The sequence below is a fragment of the Rissa tridactyla genome, chromosome 1 (assembly GCF_028500815.1).
Source record: "Rissa tridactyla isolate bRisTri1 chromosome 1, bRisTri1.patW.cur.20221130, whole genome shotgun sequence".
Taxonomy (NCBI): domain Eukaryota; kingdom Metazoa; phylum Chordata; class Aves; order Charadriiformes; family Laridae; genus Rissa; species Rissa tridactyla.
In genome coordinates, this window is record NC_071466.1 from 94,614,747 (window position 1) to 94,637,427 (window position 22,681).

Genomic DNA, 22,681 nt, shown 5'->3' on the forward strand with positions numbered 1-22,681 from the left:
GGACCAAACATCCCCTCTCCGTGCATGTGACCAAGCGGTACAAAGCAGCACTTGTATGTTGAAACCTTTGTATCTGCAGGAGGACTAGAAATGTGTTGGGATGCACACCTGGAGCAGAATTTTTTTAGTTTCCTCTGAAGAGGCTCATTCCCAGACACCAGAAGAGCCCTGCAGAACAAAGCAATATGCAGGAAGTGGGGACAGCTAGGCAATTTGCTTTGAAACTGCACTGACGCTTTAAAGAAAAATGCAGATTCAATCAAGTATTCTGCCTAGCATGACAAATACTTGAAAATGTTCCAGCTTCTAGCATTGAGTAATCACATTGTTTGCAGTTGTACACTGCTGTTGATGACAAGACTTAACTAATGCGTGCTCAAGGCCTCAAAGGATCACGCTGTAATATGTTCCTACATTTAGTAGGATCATACAAGGTGTTTATTCACTCTACCATAGGATGTTTTCATTGACAGCACTGGATTTTTAATCTAGGCATGTCAAAGTCATGTTTACTGTACTGCACCAATACCTGAAATATGATTAAAGGAGCTTTTAGGTAAAAATCATATTCACAATTAAAGAATGGAGAATACCAAGAAATGTATGTTAACTTGGAATAGTTCTCAAGCTTTTAAGCCTCAAAGTAGAGGTAACTAATCCAGAAAATCAGCAGAACAAAGACACAATACTATTCAGAACTATTTTCCATTTATATGAGCAATACACACAGCTGCTTCTGTAGCTTCCACTATAAAAACAAAACACTGTCATATTTTAAAGTAATGGTCCAAGATAATGTAGCTGTACAAGCACAGAATAGCTTTCTACAGAGTTTCAAGCTATTTCTGTAATATTTTCATAAGCGATTAAGAGCTGTCTCCTACACCACTCCAGTCAATGAGAAATTTGCATTCAACCAGGATTAGGAACAGAGGCCCTGAATCAAAGCTCTTCAGAATTTCTAAGTCTCATTGAGGTCAATGTAAAGCAAGCTTGCACAAGCGGTTTGCTAGGAGGAAGAAAAATGCTCTTGTGGTTTTTTGTTTTGTCTAAGTAAACAAAAAAGGCAGTGGAAGCTGGAAGCTGATTTTTAATTTTTGCCGTCGCAGGTCTGAAACAGAATGGCTCAGCTGGAAGACATGGAAATTAGCCTGTGGCAGGAGGCTACAGAGACACCACAGCAAGTGAGAAAGCAGCACAGCATTTCTCTTCCCTGTGAGTTAATGTTCTACTGGTGGCATGTAGATGTGACCTGACTCCAGGTCTCCATGTTGTCTGATTTATACAGACAGAGTATTTAAATATACCGGTAGTATACGTATTTTTATATAACAATAAATAAATACTTTTTACCTGCAAAGATTTCTTCACGCAGAGCTTGATGAATGCTGACATGTCAGTCTACCAAATGTAAAAGAACGGTAGCAAAATGGTAAAATGGTACTATGAATGTGATAAATTTCTATCAGAGGATGAACAGAGACTGTTCAATCCTTACAGATGCACAAAGACAAAAAAACCCACAGCTTTTCTGCAACAGAGCAAAGATATCAATCCCCGATTCTTGTAGGTGAAAGGTCAACATCATTGTAAAGATTAAAAGTGAAGTTTCACTCTGTATATTACAATGCACAAGTATTTTAAATGGTAGTGTAATGAACTACAATCTGACAATTTACCATACCTGCCTTGGGCTGTACAGTGATCTTTATGCTTATTATAAATCCATTCCACATCTTTCCTTGATATGGATCTTCCCTCACTGCTAACTTTGGACTCAGAATAAGGAATGCTTATGTTTTCTTCTGACGCTTACAATGGAGTGATGAAACAGACTATACCCAATTTGTTAAATTTTCCTTTAAGAACATATTATTGGAGTATATTGCAGAATATGAGTGGAATTATATTGGCACATCATTACGTTTTGAGTCAGTTTACACTTACCATCTTGTGCACTTGCTCTTTAAAGGGTGAAGGCCTTATCAGGAAACTAAATCAAAATCTGATTCCTAGTCTATACTTTCAGGAGAAGATAAGACATTCCTGAGCAGCCACAGGATACTTCTTAAATTTTGGTAGGAATGAAAGAAGTAAGACTGCTCACAATTAATTACTGTACTTCAAAGCAGTCTATTTCTAGAGTCACTGAGTGACTGTGAATTTACTGATTGCAAAGCTTCAAACTCCAAGTACTTAAACTTTTACCTGCTGTGTTAATGCCTCTATGCGCAACCTAAGCAACTGACCAAAGTTCATCGCAGAACACACACATCAGTGGTAGGTCATTCCCATTAAGAAAAAAAAATTTAAAAATAGTCACATCTTAAGGAGATAAATAGATTTTTAATATGAAATAAAGGCAATAGCAAGAAGAGAGAAAACAAAGAAAAGGGAATTTAACCAAAAATAGGAGGGACTGAAAGACACAAGTGTTGCTTCTCTTTTTTTAATTAATTATTTTGTCACATGCAAATTTAATGCTTTTAATTAAAAGCAGCTCTTACTTGCTGTGAAAAAGCTGGTTGGTATTTCTCCAAAAATTTATGTTCCACGTGAAAGCAAATTTCCTGATCAGTTGATAAACATCAGCAAGGCCATCCTGATCATATGAATCATACAATAGCTATCTCTGACAAGGGAACTGTTGTACAATTAAATCTCTCTCCTGAAAGACTTTTTATATATTACAAACATTTAAACGCAATTTACATACCTGCTGCCCAAGTTATTTTAGGCTACAGAAAAATAATACTTTTGAGGAAGTCTGATCTATGCATAGGGCATGGGATTTCTAGTTATGTGCAACCAAAATGAATGAGGATGGATAACTTGATGGCTTCTGACATAAACCAGTAGATTAGACTATGGAGTTGCATGAATGTGAATAACTAGATCGCACAGAGACAAAGCAAGGGCTAGCAGCAGAATCCAGCTTTTCCTTTCTCCTTTCTGTACATGAGTCTTTCATTCATATTTTCCATTGTAGCATAAGGAATTCTTTCCGACTGCATTTCCAGCCCATTTCAATGAAAAGGCAAATATATTCCAAGCCTTTTCAACCAATCTGCTGCAAAACCAGAGTATTGCCCCATTACAGGACTCGACAGTAAAGATCTTATTCTCCTCTCCATTAACCAACCCATTTCCTAGGGTGGTGATGAAAGCAGTTCCTCAGACAAATTTGTTGTAATACTTGTGCTTCCCAAATCCCAATCATTTTACTTAGGGAGGAGAGGTAACACATTAAGAAAAATGAAGACAACCCTCAAACACACAAGCAAAATTGCTGCTTTTTTGCTATTAACCCCTCAGGAACCAATTCCCTGAAGCAAAGGCAGAGGACCAAAGACTGATGGAAGACAGAGGGCACAAGACTGATGTGGAATTGATTCGTTCAAGCAAAGGCAGAGGACCCAAGAGAACCCTCTTGTAGCCCAAGTAATTCCCAAGATCCTGCAGCACATACTAAGCCTGGCTCCGGCTCCATCTCAACACTGTTATACCAACTGGCAAAGCCTTCAGTTTCTATGTGGCTTTCATTTGTGATATGTTTAAAGTGAGAAAGAATCATCCAGGCAGTATCAAAGGTAGTTTCAGCAGGATCTTGGCCACCCGCTGTGGGGTGCAGGATCTGGACAGCTTTCTCAGTACCCTCCTTCATGTCTTCCAGGTGCAGGCTCCCATGCCAGCTTGTCTGAAGCACAAGATGGACTTACATCCCCTCCTCCTGGGCAGAAACAGCCATCCTTAACACTGTTTTTTCTCTTTGGCACCCTTACCAGGGGTCCAACTGCCCACTGTCTCAAAAAAACAAAGCTAAAATCTCCATGGTTTACCCAATAATACACTAGCCTACAGCAGCCATTCTGAGTGTAAGTGCAAATGCACATAGTGAAAAGCCAACTACTTTAAGCAAAGAGAACCTCCCATGTTTACAGAGTAAGGACAAAAATGGCATCACATGTAGCAACAGGCACAGAAATTCAGGGGGCTGGCCTCCAAGGGATTTGGAATCATCCATGTCTCCTTTTAATTGTTAACATAATTCAAGTGAACAAGACTGCTGACAGTAGGTACTGAATTTCTTAAGAGGATGAATATTTTATTTAACTTTCAAGCAAATCAATCCATCCACCAGCAATTTTTCAGAACGTTAATTCTGTATTCGCCATGAAGACAAACAGCTGGATTCTGCCTTCATATATTTAAACCAAATGTGCTTACAAAGGAAACAGAATATGCCGCAATGTAAAAATTCCCATACCAGTGCTTTAAGCCATAAATGCGATATACATCTCTAGATATGCTGGACTGATGGGAACTCTTATCTTTTGCCAGAGCCATACTATCTGTAACCTCTCAGGAGGCAAATGCTACCTTAATATTGTGGCGTTCAAATCACTGCTTAGGTCAAGTCCAAAGCACAAGAAAAACTACTAGATATGAATCAGATCCAGCTTGATCCCCTCTCCCTCTAGACAATATCACAGCCCAGGAAATTATTACATACGTAAGTTAAAATTATTTTCCATTGCCTATTCCCCTCCTCCGTTATCGCATAGCTTCCCACCTTTCTTACCTCCTGTTATTTTCACAAGAGTCGTTAAATTTCTTCACAGCAATTTTACTATTTCTTCTATTATTCCCTTGTTTCTTTAGCAAGCAGTAAATAACTCTGCCTATTATGAAAGTGTTCTACAGAGGCCGATCACTGTCACAGGTTAGAGTTTCATACCTGTCTTAAAACCTGGAGGTCTATAGCCACGTTATCTCTGGTCTGGAGAAGAGCACTGTGCTGCTTCTTTCTCCCGTGATTTAGGGAAGCAATATAGGGCAAGAGGGTTCAGTGATGAAACTCAGCAGAAAGCTAAACCTTCGTCTTAATATTATCAACAAATAGCAAAGAACAAGAATGATATTCACAAGGAACATGCTCTGATTTCAAAGGCATTGCGCCAGATTTGCATCTGCATAGAAGAGGCTCATTTCTCAGTCTTGTGATTTTCTGTTTGGTGCTAATACTTATTATTCATACAATGATGGCAGATTGAAATATATAAATCTCTAAGTAGGACAAATATTTTAATTTCCTTTGTTATGCAAGCCAGACATCAGAGGTGTATATAGAGGTATATTTTTTAACAAACAAGATTTGATTGAAAACTTTAACTAAATTTTGAGCAGCTTTTAAAAATCAGTATTCCATTCACCATAGCTATTACATATAACTGACTCATCAATCTAGTGGTGCTGAAATAGCTTAAGTAACTTTAAAATATAGCAGCAAATGTAGGTTTCAATATAGCATAAAGCTCCGCACAGAAAGTATTTGAGAACTTTGAACATACCTTATTTTGAGCTATTTCCCCCAGTCTTTGGTAGCTATATATTTTACTACAGTTCTTGAACTCAAAGTACTGGAGGTTTCTTAGTTCTGTTTTTATAACATTGCCTATTAGCACTCTGTGGAGGCCAGAAAAAGCAACACCTGTGGACTTTCTGAAGGCTCCTTTGAGCAGATTGAAATGACCACATGATGAGCAGAGAATTAAAAAAAATAAAGGTGCGTGTGGGGGAGGTGCAAAGGCCTATTTTTAAGCTTCCCACCCTGCTTAGAAGACTTCCAAAATGATAAAGTCTAGCCCACATTTACTGGTGGCTTTATGATGTTTTGGGGTTTTTTTCTGTGTTACACAATGAAGTTATTTACTTCTGAGAAATACTGCTCTATGTCAGCTCCAGCCTAGGAGACCAACAACTTACACTGTCCTTGGCAACATTACAGGACCTGCCACTACATCAAAATGAACTGTTCTTGAATGTCTCCAGTGTATTATGTGCAAATGTGTTTTCCTTTAGCACTGGGCCTGTAACCTTTCCTGGCTTGTCTTTTTTTTTTCCCTGGAACACATATACAATTCTTGTACCAAATAGACAGTAACAAGCTTGTTTTCATAGAAAATTGGATCATTACTTTGACAGCTGACAAAGTTCTGGGCCATATTCTCTCTTGGTAATAACTCTGCAGATACTTTATTTTCTCCTGTTTGCCTACAAAAATGATGTACGGTGGCAGGAGGGATGAGGATAGAAAGTTAACCAAATCCAGCTTCAACCTACTATTTTGCCCACTAAGACTTGAGGACACAAGGCTCATGCATTTGTCCCTGAATACCATTTGCATTTCTAGGAATGGTAGAGTTGGTAGTCAGCATGTCCCAGAAATGTCTCAATAGCGATGAATTTGTAGACATATTTATAGCTCAATCAGAACTAAGACTTTTTTTGCCATTCTCTATCTGACATATCTTACCATGTTAACCTGGTCAGCAGCAAAGGCATCAGGAGATCTTCCAGCACCAGGTGGGACAGCCTCTGTAAAGATGAGGAAAACTCTAGCAAAGGAAAATTATTGGACCTGAGAGGCTTTTCTTCCAGATCTGAAGCGTGGGTGAGAGGCAGGTCTATGCCAGCCCTCCTTATATTCCCATCTTTCCATACTAACATCTTACTTTCTATCAAATGAAAATATGGGGGGGGGGGGGGGGGGGGAGGGGAGGGGTGTTTGGCGAGACATGTAGCAAACTTCAGCCATGCCCTGAAAGTAGAAAATAGAGATGTAGTAAAGTCTAGGTCACCCAGCTGTAATCTACAGATGCAGTTGCATTGCTATTTCTGGTACCCACCTGCTCTGCACTCACAGGCAGATGATTTTACCGCTGTGTGCCCTTTTCTGCAGTTTGCCTTTCTCTGTCATTCAGTCTGAGAACTGAGACAACTGTGCACATATATATATATATAAAAAAAACTATGTATGTAAGCAATATGTGCTTATATGTACAGACGCATACATGTAGAACCACACAATGGTAACCAACTTTGTTGAGACTGCTGGTTACCACGCCAGTGCAAAAACTCATGATTTTGAGGGGGTTTGGTTTGGGATTTTTTTTTAAATGTTGTTTTTAAGAAAACAATGGTAGCTTTTCAGGGTAGACCATGGCTGCATGCAGTGGTGACTCTTAACACTTTTTTAGCTGGTGAGAATCTGCCTCAGACACAGTGAGGGTTGTTGCACAGACACTGCCTGTTACACACTGCTTCAGTGTAATTCTGGGTCCATTTGTGCTTCTGGGCTTGATGAGAGCACATGTGTCACCCATGCTCAGTGCAGGAGGAAAATAACATTCTGAAAGAATTTTCAGGTGTTTTTTTTTTAAAGTTTGGTAGGTCTGGGCCCACGTTATCCCCAAGGTGTGTATGGAAAGAAGGATAAACAATAGCATGATGTACTTGTAATAGCCAGCAAGCTCCGAGGCGCTTTTCCTGAGTGATTGCATTCCTCTAGCATTCTTCTCTGTAGTTTTTAAACAACCGTTAAAAAAAAGCTTTTTGGAGGAAGGAGGCTGTTTAAATGAGTGTTTGTTTAGATCTTTGGGGCCACAGTGCTGAAAGGGAATTTGAAGTGTTATGATAAAGTTAAATAAGTGCTGTCGCAAGACCTAAAGTTGCTTATTATAACTGGCTGTGTTGTATTCCTTGCAGCTTCCTTTCAGGCTGACATTCTCTCATGTATGGCCTTTGCGTAAATATATATGGGTTTTTTTGCAAAGCTAACCTATTTTTTTAATACACTTTTCTTTCTCTAACCATTTTTCTGAACGGTTCTCCAGTAGCTATAGTTAGTAATAGAAATTTGTCAGGGAGATAAACCCCATGCCGAAATATACTTGAGCTTTCCAGTGAAAAATAGCTGCAGCTGGAACAGGGAGAAGGCTTAAAATCAGATTTTGAATGATTAACAATAAAAAGGGCCAGTCAATATTTTAACAGTATTCATAAAAAAGACAGCATTACTGAGGCTGACAACCAAACAGCTTAACTGCACAGTAAGAGTGCATGCATCTCACGGTGAGAAAGGGGAGACGTGCCTCCTTCAGTAGCACCTCTTTCTCTTTTAATGGCACGAGTCTGACCTCTGCGTATTGAACAGGATGCACAGTGAAAGACAAAAGAGTGCCTGTCATGGCATTTTTTTCTCTGTTTTGAGGTGTCAATGCAGCAGCCATCTCTTGTTTTGTTTGCTATTTCTTCATCATTATAAAACACTAGATGTGTTTTTTTTTCTTTCTTTTTTTCTTAAATACATTTTAAATTAATATAATGGATTGGGGAAAAAAATAATCATTATTTCCTGAACTTAGCCCAGTGTGAGTACTACATATGGTTGGACAAAGAGGCAAGACTTCAGCCCTCAATCAGGTAAAATGGTTAGATAACTATGGTATTAAATATCTGCTTAGTATGATGAACTTCACCCTTGGTTTTCTTCCAAAGCTGGCTGGTGGGAATCTCACAAGTCATCAGTAATTATCTTGTTGAATTTGCAGAAGATGGGTGAATGCCAGGCACTTAAAGAAGGAAAATGCAGTGCCCATAGTTCTGAAGAAAGGAGGGAAAAGAAGGAGCCAGAGAGTTGCAAAGGTGTCAGCTTAGTTTTGATTTCAGAAAATTTGTAAGGAAAGAAATTGTCAAGCCAAGTATTTTTAAGCACGCAGAATTAAAAAAAAAGGAAATATGGATTAGTCTGACAAGTCTTTCTTTTGCCAAATTTAATTGCCTTATGTGACATGGAAACACTGTAATATAAGGGAAGTAAAAGAAGTCGTATCTTGGCTTTTAGTAGTGTTTTGAATGACATGTTCATCATCAAACTAGGGGAACCACGAGAGGGTGAGAGCAAAGATAGCTGGAAAACTGTAATCAACCACAGTTACTCATGAACCACTGCCAAAATGAAAGGGTATCCTGAGCGGACTCTCTGGAGTCTGGTAATATTAATATTTTCTTTACTGTTCTAGATGACTAGGCAGAGTATTTAAATTAAATTTGCAGACAACACCAAAAGGGACTAATGGGAATAAATGGCAACCAACTACTCTGCTGAAGGCAAAATTTAGAGCTCAAAATGTTCTTGACACTTTTGTATGAAAATGTATGATTCAGGGACAGATATAGGATTTTACATTTAGGAGAAAATAGCTACATAAGTACACATAAGAGAAGTACAAAATGGTATAATTTGGTTATTTTTGACTCATATTCTGTCTGATCTGCAACCTCAGGTTGCTGCAATAGCTGACTGGGACGCAGAGACAAAAGTCGAGCCTGTGTGTCATGTGAAATGAGTCTCCTGCTATGTGTGGTACAGTTACGGCCATAGCTTGGGTACTTCTGTTTTTCAGCTTTGCACTTCTGACCAGAGATTTGAGGAAGGTTGGCTCTGAGGAAAGATGGATGGCTGTTTAGCCTGAAGAAGAAAACACCATATGAGGGACAGAAGTCTTTAAATAAGTAAAAGGCTGTTTCAGAGGAGAAGGGAATTAGCTTTTCTCAATGTTAAGAGCAGGGAGGACAAGTAATGACCTTAAATTGCAAGAGGACAAATTCCCAAGCACCATTAAGGAAGGTTTCTAAGGGTCAAAGTTGCGGAAACCCTTTTGAAATAACTGGTGGGACAGCCCTGCCACGACAGGGGCACAGCTGATCTTCCTTGGGCAGGGGGAGCCACTATAAGTCCCATAACTGTAGCCAGGCCCATTAGGACTGTTAACAACCATTGATTCCTGCCTGACCTGTGGTGGGGGATACACCTGCCCTCCACTCCCTGCCTTGAGCCCGTGCTCTGCCCAGGGATGGACAGTCGGGTGGAGGGCAGTGGGTCTCAGAAGGGCAATCCAGCCAAGGATACCAATTTTGCAACTTGGGCATTGCTTTTATACTAATAACGTCACTTTGAACAAGCTTTTATCTAGTAAAACTTTGTGTACGCTCTTAATGTGTCTTCTCCTTTTTCCTCACTCATATTTATTCAACTGCTTACATCAAGTTTCTTGGGGTTCTTCAATTCTTAAGATAAACAGCACTTATTGCTTTCTGACTTCAATAGCCAAGCTAATAAAAATCCAGTTGGTAGACTTAATTTTTTTTAAGCTTTTATGAACTGAAATAGGAGAGCAGACGGTTTTATGCTGATGCGCAGTCATTGGTGGTATATGAACATAACCTGTATCCCACCCTGCCAGACGATGTTTTATTGTTGTTATTGTCATTTATTGTTTAGACTAACAGGAAGTGCTGTCACTGTTTGTTTAAAATCAAATTAAGTAATTCTGCATTGATCTGGAAGAGAGCTGTTCAGAAGAAAACAGTGACATTTGCAGCAATAGTAAAAAACTTTAAAGCTATGCTAATAACCTAGTCTAGACTATGCCACTTTCGATGAATCTGCTGTTATTTAGTTACATTATTTTATTGTAATACACATGCAGAAACTATTCTGGAGCTTAGAGGAAAGCTCTAAAGTATCATTTAAAAAAAAGCTCTGAAGTGTCATTGTGCATCTCTACCGGTAGCTAAAAGAAGAAAAATGTAGATGGTTACCAGATGCTGAAAATCTATCAGCTGTATAACTTCTTAGATACTCAAAAGTTGATAGCATATGGCTTAGAGTGATAATTCTCAGAAACCAGAACCTCCCCACACCATAAATACAAATCTAAGTTCAGAAGTAACATTTCTGGTATGAGAATCCTCTATTCAGCCCACTCTTTATTGCGCTTTCTACATTGTGACAAAAACCTGGCGGCCATCTACCCTTTGCATGCATTCCCCAGATGAAATGTCTTTGTAGCCCTGATGCTACACTAAAACCTTGCCCAACCAAGGAAAGTTTAGCGAAGCTGGGGTAGCCTTGGCTGTCCTGCTGTCTGGACCTTCTTAAATGATGTGTGGGTGGCTTGATTTTAACCTGAGAGAAAAGGACTGGTCTATCCATTTGAATATGGGATTTAGGGAGTGTGAAAGAGTTTAGAGAGACGGAGGAAAAAATTGTCCACCCTGGTATAGCCACAACCCCCAATCCCTTCCCAGTCAAAAAAACATTAGCAGCTCCACAGCCTCAAGTGCCAGAGGGTTTCAAAGTTACAGCAGAGGACTGGAGAGCGTGTTTAATAATATGTGAAATTTGATTTTCTAGCATTACCATGCACCTTCAACAAATGAGTCCTTTAGCCTGTAGCCAATGTACCTGTGTCTTTTTTAGACCTTTGGAGACTGCAAGGTCTTTGCGGTAGAAATTTTATCTCCTTGGTAAAATATCCTGCATGTTTTTACATATGATTTAAAAAATAATAATATGGGCAAAGGACTTTGGTGCTTTCTTAGTTGTGCATATTTAGAATAGCTAAGTTTTAACTGGCATAGTTCAAAGCAGAATTTAATCCACATTTCACATTCTTGTTCTGGGAAAAGCTGCTTAAGGGTTATTGCAGAAAAGTATGGTTGGATAATTATGATCCTAGTTGTCACATAGAAAAAACAGGCACTACAGACCTTTTGGCTGTTGAAGACAACTAACACTGCAAGGGAGACCAAAAAACTTGTAATAATGGGGAGGGCAATGGGTTCAAGGTTCAGTCTCTAGCAGCCTCTGGTGGCTGTTCAAACACAGATTTTTTTTTTAAGTTAATGCTTATGCAAACATTCTTCATTTGGTTTGCTTTGCAATTTTGATTTCATGCATTAATATGAAGAATTTATGTGTCGTGAAAAAAAAATGTCTCTGCTTGTTGTAAAATCTTTGGTTATCTCTGGAAGTTGCTTTGTTAGAAGCTTATTGATGAAGAGGTCACCTAAATGCATTGGTTAAGCTAGCAGCATCTAGGTTACAGATAGTCATGGTAAATGACTAATTACAATAGCTAATTTAAATGGTTTTGAACACAGAGATTTATGGGTTGACTATTAGCAATGTAAGCTATATCAATACACTGCCTTGTAAATGAGTAGCCCTGCCTTTTTCTTTTAATTTTATTGAACAATAGTGTTTCATAATAGTAATAAAACACTATGGGCAGTAGATTCGTAGAGGATTATTTATCAGCTTTATGTCTCGTGTCACTCCTGGAAAACACAGTAATTTTTGTTGGGCTGTGTTTCTTAATCATTACAGCTGTCACCCATTGCAACTGCTGTAGTTAAGGCTGCAAATCACTATGCATTGCAGCTCCCTGTTTTCACAGACTCATAATTTTCCAGCACAGTATCCTTTTGGTAGGCAAATGTTCCATGTTTGGTCTATGCACACAGAAGTGAGTGTCTGGAAACAGAACAGCACCCCATTAAGTTATTTCATTCTTAGGAAAAAGCCTGAGAGAGGGTTATAGCACTCTCTTGTTGCATGTAAACTGCCCCAAGTGCTTAGACACATTACTGCTTGCACAAAACTCTGCCCGTGACTCCTTTGTACTTCCCTAAGACCTTCACACTAATGCACTGCTCATTTCAAGGGAAATTAGAAAGCTGGAAGTCTGTTCACCACTAAAATCATGCCTTTACACAGCTTGAAATGTCATCAAAATCCCACCTTGAGCGGAACACATGCAGGGCTGGATTATCAAGACAGAGCGTGGCAAGGGTCACATGCTTTTTGTCTTAGCCTTAAGATCTAAACCTAACACACGGTCTAATTCCTCTCTCCTCTGAAAGAGACATCTGTCACTCCTCCATACACGTTGAATTTGTTCTGCTTCTGTTTCTTACGCAGAAATGGAGTGTGTCCTATGTTTTGTTGACTAAGTCAACCTGACCTCAAAATTAGGTTTTTATAATCGGGATATTTCAATGAACACCTCTCCCTAAAAGCGTACATCAGATGCTTGATAAAACAAGGCTTTGTGGCCTTCCCACCATCATCTGATTTGATTTTGCTTTCTCTTTGCCTGCAAGGACAGGATATTTTTTAAAGTGTCCAAGCATTTCAAATTGACGTTTTATACATTAGCAGCTCACTGAACAGTAAGTCCTTCAGACAATCTTAAAAATACTTGTTTATAAAGCAGTACAACTGAGAAAGTTAGAAAAAAAATCATTGCATTTGCACAGAAGAAAACGATGCAACATTTTAAACAGGAACTACAAATACAGATATACCTGTTGATAGCTGTAAAAACTCTGCTAGCACGATCATATGGGCAAAATGATCATTAGAACGAGGCAGGAAAATTAGACCTCTGCCACATGGAGCTATAGAGACTCAAGCCCCCATGTATTTGATTTGAACACCTTTCTGTAGCATGGCCCAAGAGGAATCCCACTTATCAGAGCAGCGTGCCATTTTACAAGACTTAACACTGGATGGGTAACACACAATAAGACAAAAACAACCCTTAGCATGCCAGGTTAGAAGAAAATAGACCTGGTTGGTTTTAGGTTGGAAGTGTTAAATCTATGGGTACACCTACGACTTGGCTGTCCACAACAGCAGGCGGAAGAGAAACCTCTGAGTATTATCCTGGGGCTGGCAGATCATTTATTAAAGCATCATTCATTTTTAACAACTGGTGGAGGATGAGATTTCCAATGAGAGCCCATGATGAGTTTTGCATACTTTACATACTCAAGGTCACCTTGTATACTGTGCAGCACTGGGAGAACTAAGGGTAGTCGTGTTTGCACACAGCGGAAGGACAATGACAGGGCAGCAGTGGTCTGGCAGCGGTACCTGCCAGTACCTTGTTTGCCTCAAAGGAGGGAACTTTGGGTTGGACAAAGGTCAGAGAGAGCACTCACTGTGAACACCAAAAAAACAGCATTTTAACAGCTCCTGAAGTATTTTATTCCTGTTTACTAATTTAGGTGATATCTTATAATTGGGATATAAGGTGATCTAGGGGACACAGCCTTACAAGAAAACCACCAACCCTACACCTTACACCTAGTCACACAGCTTGTGTGTTATTGGTCAACATCCAATAGCTTTTTTTTGTTGCCTAGAGACTGAGAAAAATCATGTTGTGTTTTCTTTTGTTTCTTTAAATCATGGAAGAAAAGTTAGAGGTCACTGGCTTCTAAGTCCTATAATGGCTTTGTCTGATGGAGGATATAAAGCCATTCTTTAAACTAAGTATCTGCATAGGAGCATTCTGTTTTGAAAGAGCTTAATTTTAAGTGTGCTCTGAGAAAAAAAAAAAAAAAAGCTTTACCAATTAAATATCATAGAGCACAACTGCAGAAACAACTAAATTACTTTTTCTTGACATGAAAAATTTTCTGCAAAAACATGTTTATCTACTTGAAATATAAGCTAGAAGTGTGAAAAGTACTCACGGGCAGCTGCGAGTGTTGTAAAGATCTGTGCACAAAGGACCTGCTCTCGTTGCAGCATTGTCCTGCCAGCCAGTAAAATTACTGCTCACGTGAAACAGCCCTTCCAAAAGACTGTCACAAAAGGCCTCGCTGTGCAAGCAAATACAAGCGAGCTTGTCTACTCTGCCATCTGTTACCGAGACCTCCTGTTACTGCTGAATCATTTTCTTCCCTCTGCTTATTTAAGGCTCTTAGCCGGCGTCTTGAGAAATGAGGGTTTGCTCGCCTCTCTGTCTTTGCTGGGGGTGTGAGTGAGCATTAGACACTGGCATTTTCTATCACAGTCAGGCTGGAGGAGACAGATACAAGAAGACAAATGTGTCATGCCTCGGTCGCTGAAGGTTTGGGATGGAGACAGAAGAGGCTGACTTTAATGGGAATCTTACAGAGAAGCCTTCAAGGAGAGCGGGAACAGGAGCAAGACTTGAGAGCCTCCAGCTTGCTATTTTGCAGGCAGAGGGAAAGGAAAAACAAAGCAGCAGCTGACTGAGACAGCTGAGTAAAGAAGCTAGAAGGTAAAAATAGCAGCAGGCTGTCAAAGAATCTGCCAATGTTGGGCACGAGTGAGAAACAGCATCAGGCTGTGGGGGGAGCCGAGCCAGGGATGTTGGGTGGGGAAGGGAGGCAGCTGCCAAAGATCCATCTCACTGCGAGCCATGAAGCTCTCAAAGGAGGAGCGGGCTTGGGCTTGGTTTTCTACACCTGGATACAATTCCAAAAGAGGCAGCTTCAAGTACCACTTTATAACAAATTCAAATTGAATATTTGTGTGAATGAGGGCCTTTTATCACTGAGATATTTTATGGACTTCCTTAAAAGGGACACTTGCAGGAGTTTTCTGAAGTGCCCTCTGGAGTACAGCATGTCTATCCCAAGGAGCAGGGGTGTCACCTGCCACTTCCCCCCTACAGCAATTGAAAGGGGTCACTTCTAAAATGGGAGGTGCAGCATGGTAGGTGCTAAACCCACTACAGTACTGTTTGTGCCACAGGGCTGGATGTCATGGATTTTTCTGTAAATGCTTTCACTCATTCAGTAATGACTGCAGTTCACAGGCACCTCTGATGCCCTGCTCAACATGTTGATGGGCCACGGACTGATGTCTGTCTAGTTCTTGTTTACTCTTTCATGAATGCCAATGCCAGTGAAGGGCATTGCAGTGAGAGTCTCAAGCTGTTTATTTACACAGTAAGAATAACATAAATATTTTTAAGTGTGCCTCACAGCAGCCTTCAGCAGAGAAAGTAGATAGGCTCCGCAGACAAACCATGGTATGACCAACCAGGATGTCATCTGTGATTGACTCCAGTTGCAGCTGCTGTGAAATGGAGCGTTTGAACTAGTGATCTTAATTGTACTGCACACATTCTTGGATAAAGGGTGCTTTAAAAATGCCAGGAGTACTGGTTCTTTATTTTTAACAATGTTTCATCTGTATTTTTTCACTTTCACCTTCTGTCCCTGAACTGCCTGAGGTGAAAAAGTCAGCCTGTGCCTCTTCAGAGAAAAAAAGAAACAACCAAAAAAACAACTGCAGCTGTTATTGAGCTAAAGTTTGTAATTTAAGAGCAGGGACGTGAGGTTGGAGTGGGCAGGTCCCTCCCTAAGCCTGCAGCCCTGCACGTGTACCAGCTCTGTGGCTCAGCAACGTCCCTGCTTGCTAATTAACCGCACTGCAGCTCAGCTCACGCTGGCTCCGCACCAGCTTCTCAAAACCCTTGGTCCACACCACGTCTCCCTGGAGCAACACCAGCCCGGCACAAGCACTGTCACATCTAACTTCCGCAGCCTGCCTTGCACCAAGGACTGGGGTTCATGAGGGAACGTGGATGCCCACCCCTGGAACAACATCCAGAAGTTGGAGCTGGGCATTGAAGTCGCCCACGTGCTGCATGTGGGGACAGAGGGCTCTCGGAAAAGAGTCCGTAACCCCATGAGCAAGGATGGATCTGACTGTGCGTATTTGGGGAGGCACCAGGAAAGAAAGCTATCCCAACGCCGCCGCAAGTCCTGCACGAGTGCTGGGGATCAGGCTCAGAAATAAAGCAGCAGCACCTCAGCCTGCGGGTAGGTCATATTTAGCTACTTGCACGTGGCTCTGCTCCTGGCCTGTCACAGCTTTGCTGGTACCACCAGCTCTGGCGTCAGCTCTGCTCTGCCCATGACTTCTGGCAGCCAGGAGGTGGGCACCAGCTTAGCAGGGTCTGCTCCTGCCATGCAAAGCCACCCATCCTTCTCCTTTGAGAAATGGATGAATTTCTGCTCTTTTAAAAGGCAGAAGCAGAAGCTGGCAGTGAGGCTCTGCTGGGCTGTGAAGATGGACAGCTTTTTAAACCTTATCTGTAACAACAAAATCCACCTCACCCAAAACAGAGCCCGAGGCACTGCGGCCAAGTGAGAGGCTAGTGTGCCAGCACAGTCTCTGTATACCTCCTTCAGAAACCACGCAGCACAGAGCAGGGGAGCACATTTCTCTAGTCCAGAGGCTAAAGTAGTTTTCGCTCCTCCTCCAGATTGTTTTCATGGCTATTTAAGAGCTGGGCCAAGCGGCCATCTGTTTGGTTGGGTCTGCCTTTACTATTTAGGGATCCAGCTCAGAGGTGGGGAAAACTTGCCTTAGGCTGGCTGTCAGAGTGAGGTACCAAAAGCTCTCCCCTCCCGGCCTCTGCCCAGCTGCCTTTGCGGGACAACTGACCAACTGACAGGGTGCCTTCTGGAAGCCTGCGCTTGGTAGAGCAACATCCTGCAGCAGATGGCAATCAGTGGCCAAGTTACCCCAAAACCTCAGGCTCTGAACACAGAAAACCTCTCAGCACTGAGTGGGGAACTCATTACATTCGCGTGCTCTGGCTGTCTCATGGGCTGCGTACATTAACTAGAGAGATTTGTGTTAAGCATTTCAGTGATTAAAAATAAATCACCATTTTTTCCACTTGCTTTTTGCAATAATCTCAAAAAAAGAGTCTTCATGTCTTTTACTTGTCCTTATGGAGGAGCCATAAGGTGAATTTTGAGCTATTCTATTCCTTTTTACCTGCAAGAAGTAACGAATGCAGAGACAAGATGCCACGCTGAGTTCAGAGATGACTCCATGGCTTTCCTGGGAAGGGAATGGTCCCAGACACCCAATTATATTGATGATACACATGTTCTATATGAAAATTCCCATCACCAATGCAGTAGGATTGGTGGCCCTAGTGAACTCATAACCATATCATGACCTCTTATGTCAATGGTATACACGAAGTGGCTCCTCTAGGATTAAAAACTGTGTGGCCATCATGGCTTAAATTGGTAAAGTGTAGGAGCTTTTGGTGCACTTCAGTCCTCAAGATTTGGACTTCTTTCTCTTGAACTTTGAAAACCACAGCCTCCATGATCCCTGTTCAACCTTGCATAAAAATTCATGCAAAGACATGCCAAAAAGACCAGGGCCTCAGCTGGTGTTAAATTACCGGTGCAGAGTGCCCCATCTGCCACTGAAATAGTGCTGCATGGTGCAAAGCAGTGACAAGGTCTTGGTGGCTGCTTCCCATCACAAATGTCCAAAAGAATTCAATCACAAAAAACATTTTTCTTGTCCATAAGGCTACAATTCATTGGTTATTAATCTTTCTGTCTGGTGGTTACGTGTTGAAAACCCCGGAGCCTAATTGCAGCCTGTTGCTATCAAGCCACTGCTTGGAGACAAGACCAAGAATGAGCCTGGAGTCCCCAGGACTCTCTAAATCTGCAGGCAATAAAGAAGTCTAAGTCCTTAAGTCAGACATGCTGTCAAGTCATAAGAACTATGCCATTTTTACCAACTTCCTGCAGTCTGTCTTGACATCCAAAGGGATCCTTACAGCAGTTCTTCCTCTGCTTTACTTGTAGTTGCCACTTAAAATGAAGTGGAAGAGCGTTCAGCTCTAACCCCATTTATCTCTTTCATGCCCGGGCAGATAACTGAAATATAGGGACTTGCATTTTTTTCTGATAAGAGGAGGAATTGATGATGAAGAGGGCCATCTGTGACACGAAATCCAATTTCTCCAAAGACAACAGGAGACGGGGTCTCAGATCCCCTCATGTCCTGTTTCAGCCAGGAGCCCCATCCCCAGATACTCACTCCATATTGCCCTGCCAACAAAACTCTCATATCAGCTTTTGCCATGTCTTGCTTTCCACTCCTCAAGTTGCACCAGGGAAGGTTTAGATTGGATTTTAGGAAAAAATTCTTCACCGAAAGGGTTATCAAGCGTTGTAACAGGCTGCCCAGGGAAGTGGTTGAGTCACCATCCTTGGAGGTATTTAAAAGATGCATAAATGTAGTGCTGTGGGACATGGTTTAGTGATGGACTTGTCAGTGTTAGGTTTACAGTTGTACTCAATGATCTTAAAGGTCTTTTCCAACCTAAATGATTCTATGATTGTAATGCTTTACATGGGCTCTTGTCATCCAGTTTTGCCTTTAGTGTGAGCAAACCTTTGCACAGAGTAATGGTAACGTTGCATGTAATAAGTTAGATTTTTTTTACAGTTACTTCATAAATGAAGGATAATGATTCTTCCTCTTCTCCCTTGACCTCCAGTTTTAACAGGTCCCATAGGAACCCATTTTCCCACTTCCAGTCAGGTGCTGGTCAGTCATTTGAGCTCAGCAGCTGCAGCACAGCTTGCCTGCATGGCAAGTTCCTTGATAGCAGCCTATATTGCCTCACTGTGGTTTTATACGTGGGTACCACATACTCACAACCCTCTTCTGCCTCCCTGATTTCAACATTCTTACACCTTGTTCCTCAGCATCTTTAGAAGTCTACTTAGGTTTTGCTTTCTTTTCTTAATTTAAAATTACAGTCCTTTCAAAACGGAAACTGTTCAGGGACTGCCACCACAGCATGACTCCAGGAGGAGGAAAGCGGGCAGAGACCTGTTATGTCTCCCTGCTCAGGCCTCATTTCTTTTTGTTGGCTTCATCTTGCTGGTTATTTTCTAGCTGAGCAATTTTATTTTAGATGCTTGAAAACATATCAAGTTTGCCAGCAGAGTTGAACAGCATGGCCCTACAGTGCCGTTCCCAGCAAGAGAAGTCTGGTGTAGCTCGGGACTATTCTTAAAACAGAATAGGCTGTCATCAAAGGTGTTTTGCCAACAAATAAAATGTAGTTGTCACTTTTCCAGTGAGTTGAGGCAGTTCTTTGGCATCTTGTTCAATCTTCTAATGAGAATAGATATGTTAGTAAATGTTGCTTTAGGCCATTACTTTGAAGATAACAAGCAAAAGTATTAAGCATCTGTTGGCAGATGAGAGTAAATAAAGGCAAAGTTACAAAAGGTGCCTCTGTAGTCTTACTGTCTATAGTTTTCTACCTGATATTCAGGACATTTTATTTATAATTGAATTATATGAGGATATGGTGGTATTTATTCTTATGTGACACTGAGAAATTAGTCACTCATCAAGTCCTACTGAAATCTGAGGTGCTGAATTCTGACAAAGTCCAGGGTATTCTTTCTTTCTTTCTTTCTTTCTTTCTTTCTTTCTTTCTTTCTTTCTTTCTTTCTTTCTTTCTTTCTTTCCTTCTTTCTTTCTTTCTTTCTTTCTTTCTTTCTTTCTTTCTTTCTTTCTCTCTCTCTCTTTCTCTCTCTCTTTCTTTCTTGCTTTCTTTCTTTCTCTCTTTCTTTCTTTCTCTCTTTCTCTCTTTCTTTCTCTCTCTCTTTCTCTCTCTTTCTTTCTCTCTCTTTCTCTCTTTCTCTCTTTCTCTCTCTTTCTCTCTTTCTCTCTTTCTTTCTCTCTTTCTCTCTTTCTCTCTCTTTTTCTCTTTCTCTCTTTCTCTCTCTCTTTCTCTCTTTCTTTATTTCTTTCTTTCTCTCTTTCTCTCTCTCTCTTTCTCTCTCTCTTTCTCTCTTTCTCTCTTTCTTTCTTTCTCTCTTTCTCTCTCTCTCTCTTTCTCTCTTTCTCTCTCTCTTTCTCTCTTTCTCTCTCTCTCTCTTTCTCTCTCTCTTTCTTTCTCTCTTTCTTTCTCTCTTTCTTTCTCTCTTTCTCTCTTTCTTTCTCTCTTTCTTTCTTTCTTTCTTTCTTTCTTTCTTTCTTTCTTTCTTTCTTTCTTTTCTTTTCTTTCTTTCTTTCTTTCTTTCTTTCTTTCTTTCTTTCTTTCTTTCTTTCTTTCTTTCTTTCTTTCTTTTTTCTAATGTGAAATAGTACCTGTGATCCTCACGCCCTCAAGCAGAAAGTGCTACAAGATGACTCTAGGCACCCTGACCTCTCTGGCACCCACAAGTGGTGATCATCTCCACCAGGCACATTAATTAGTTGCTAGAGTAATTAACTGGAAGAGCACACAATCTATGACAGATGTTTTGGGATTGTTTTTTGGATTGCAACTGCTGCTGGGTTCCCAAACTTACAACCCTGGTTGTTTTGCCCCAGCAACACTAAACTCTTCTTCTTCCAGTCTCCAGTTCATCAGCACTTGCTTGTATTCTTCCAGCCCAAAGCTGTGGTTGCATGGCTGGAACAGGTTGCCCAGAGAAGCTGTGGATGCCCCATCCCTGGAAGTGTTCAAGGTCAGGCTGGATGGGGCTTTGAGCAGCCCGGTCTAGTGGGAGGTGTCCCTGCCCAGGGCAGGGGGTTGGAACTCGATGATCTTTAAGGTCCCTTCTAGCCTGAAGCATTCTGTGATTCTGTGACCCAACCACATCACCCCCACCATTGCTTCTGGTTGAGTACGCATTAGTTTTGGGAGAGATTGAAAACTATTGGTTGAATTTCTATTTCCTTCTGTACACCCACATTCTTCTTCCTCAAAGAGATGCTTTTGCCTGGGGGAAGAAGCAAAGCAATATGTCAGAGTTAGTGTGTTTACATGCTAATGTTTAGATACATGTAATATTTATGTGAAGGAGAACAGTGAGGAATGGAAGGTGGTATTTGTGTCACTAACTGTGACTGGCATCGGGGGAGAAAGCTCTGCTGCTTCTTTGGGTTTTATTGAATATTGCAGAGTGGAGATTTCTCATTTTTAACTTATTTAAATGATGATCATTATCTGCTCACAAGTTCAACACCAGTTATTTATTTATGTTACCTTCACACTACATTAAAAATGGTACTCTCTTGAATGCTTTCAACTACTTTTCCTATACACAGTTATATAGTGTGTCAAGATACGGCCTTGATAAATTTATCCTGATATGGGCTTTAATTACCTTGTATAATTCCTGGAAACAAACCAAATGCAGTGAAATTTTTGTTGGGGAACTGAGTTTTTTTTATCCATGAGATGACATTACTAACTCTAAGCTTATCAGATATAGGCCTGTTTGATTAAAGGGGGGGAGGAGGATATTTGGGTTTTTTTAATTGCTCCTCTTCAACATTGTGAATGCAGTATTGTTTCTTTTGAGCCGGTAGCTGGTAGTGTTACGCTGCTCATGTGCTTTCGTCCTTGGAAGCCATCGGTTCTTGCACCCGCATCCTTACAGACTCTCCTTACTGTCCTCCTCCCCTCCAAACACTCTCTCAATCTATTTTTATGGAACTGTACCACTGCCACGGTATTACACTGCAGTTAAGGGCTATTCTGTCTTTTCTACCTTACAGCCAGAATTACAATAGTCCTCCTCCCGAGGTAGTGTTCCTTGGCAATATGGGTTTTGTTTTGTTTCTTTCTATAAGAGATTTGAACTATGTTTGGCATTTATTTATTTTTATTGTTGGACAATATCTTTGGCTGATTTTCCTTGATGTGCTGCTGGGATCTGCACTGTTCCTTTCCCCCGGCTCCCCCAGTTTTACCATAATTTTTCTTACTTTTTACATTGTGACAGAGATACTGTCATAGTGTTGACAGTCCTGGCAGATGTCTGTGACTGGCCCAAGTGCTCCTTAACACCTGCTGATTTTTTCCTCCTGTTTCTAGTTTAAATAATCCTCCATAACCTTGTCAGTTTTCTATGCCAGCTGTCTTGTCCTACTTTCTTTAAGGTGGAGCTATTCCTCCCTTACAAGCTTTCTCTTCCCAAATAATTCCGGTGATCTCTCTACATTCATATTTTCCCTCTTTTAATTAATTCAGACACTGATAATCTACCTAGCTGATTCTGTCATTAATCCTCGCTGTAATCATCAGGTTTTGGGGTTTTTTTACATTTTGAGAAGTGATAGGAACTGCAGCCAACCATCATTCTAGATGCACTAGATGATAGCTAAAATCTCCTCCCAAGAGCAACATCACAATTCACTATCACCTGTCATCAGTAAGCTAAGCAACCTAAATGCAGATTTCCTCTTTGTAATTTATTCCTGTTAATACAAACCTGGGGAAGGGGTGCAGACATAATTTGCAGCATGCTCCGAACATTAAGATAAGGATTATATCAGACCACAGATTGATTGTATTTAAAGCCATGGGACCCCCAGTGGCAATATCACCCAGCTGTTCCCTCTTATTTACAGCAGCACAGCTCTGGCTTAAATGCTGTTACTGAT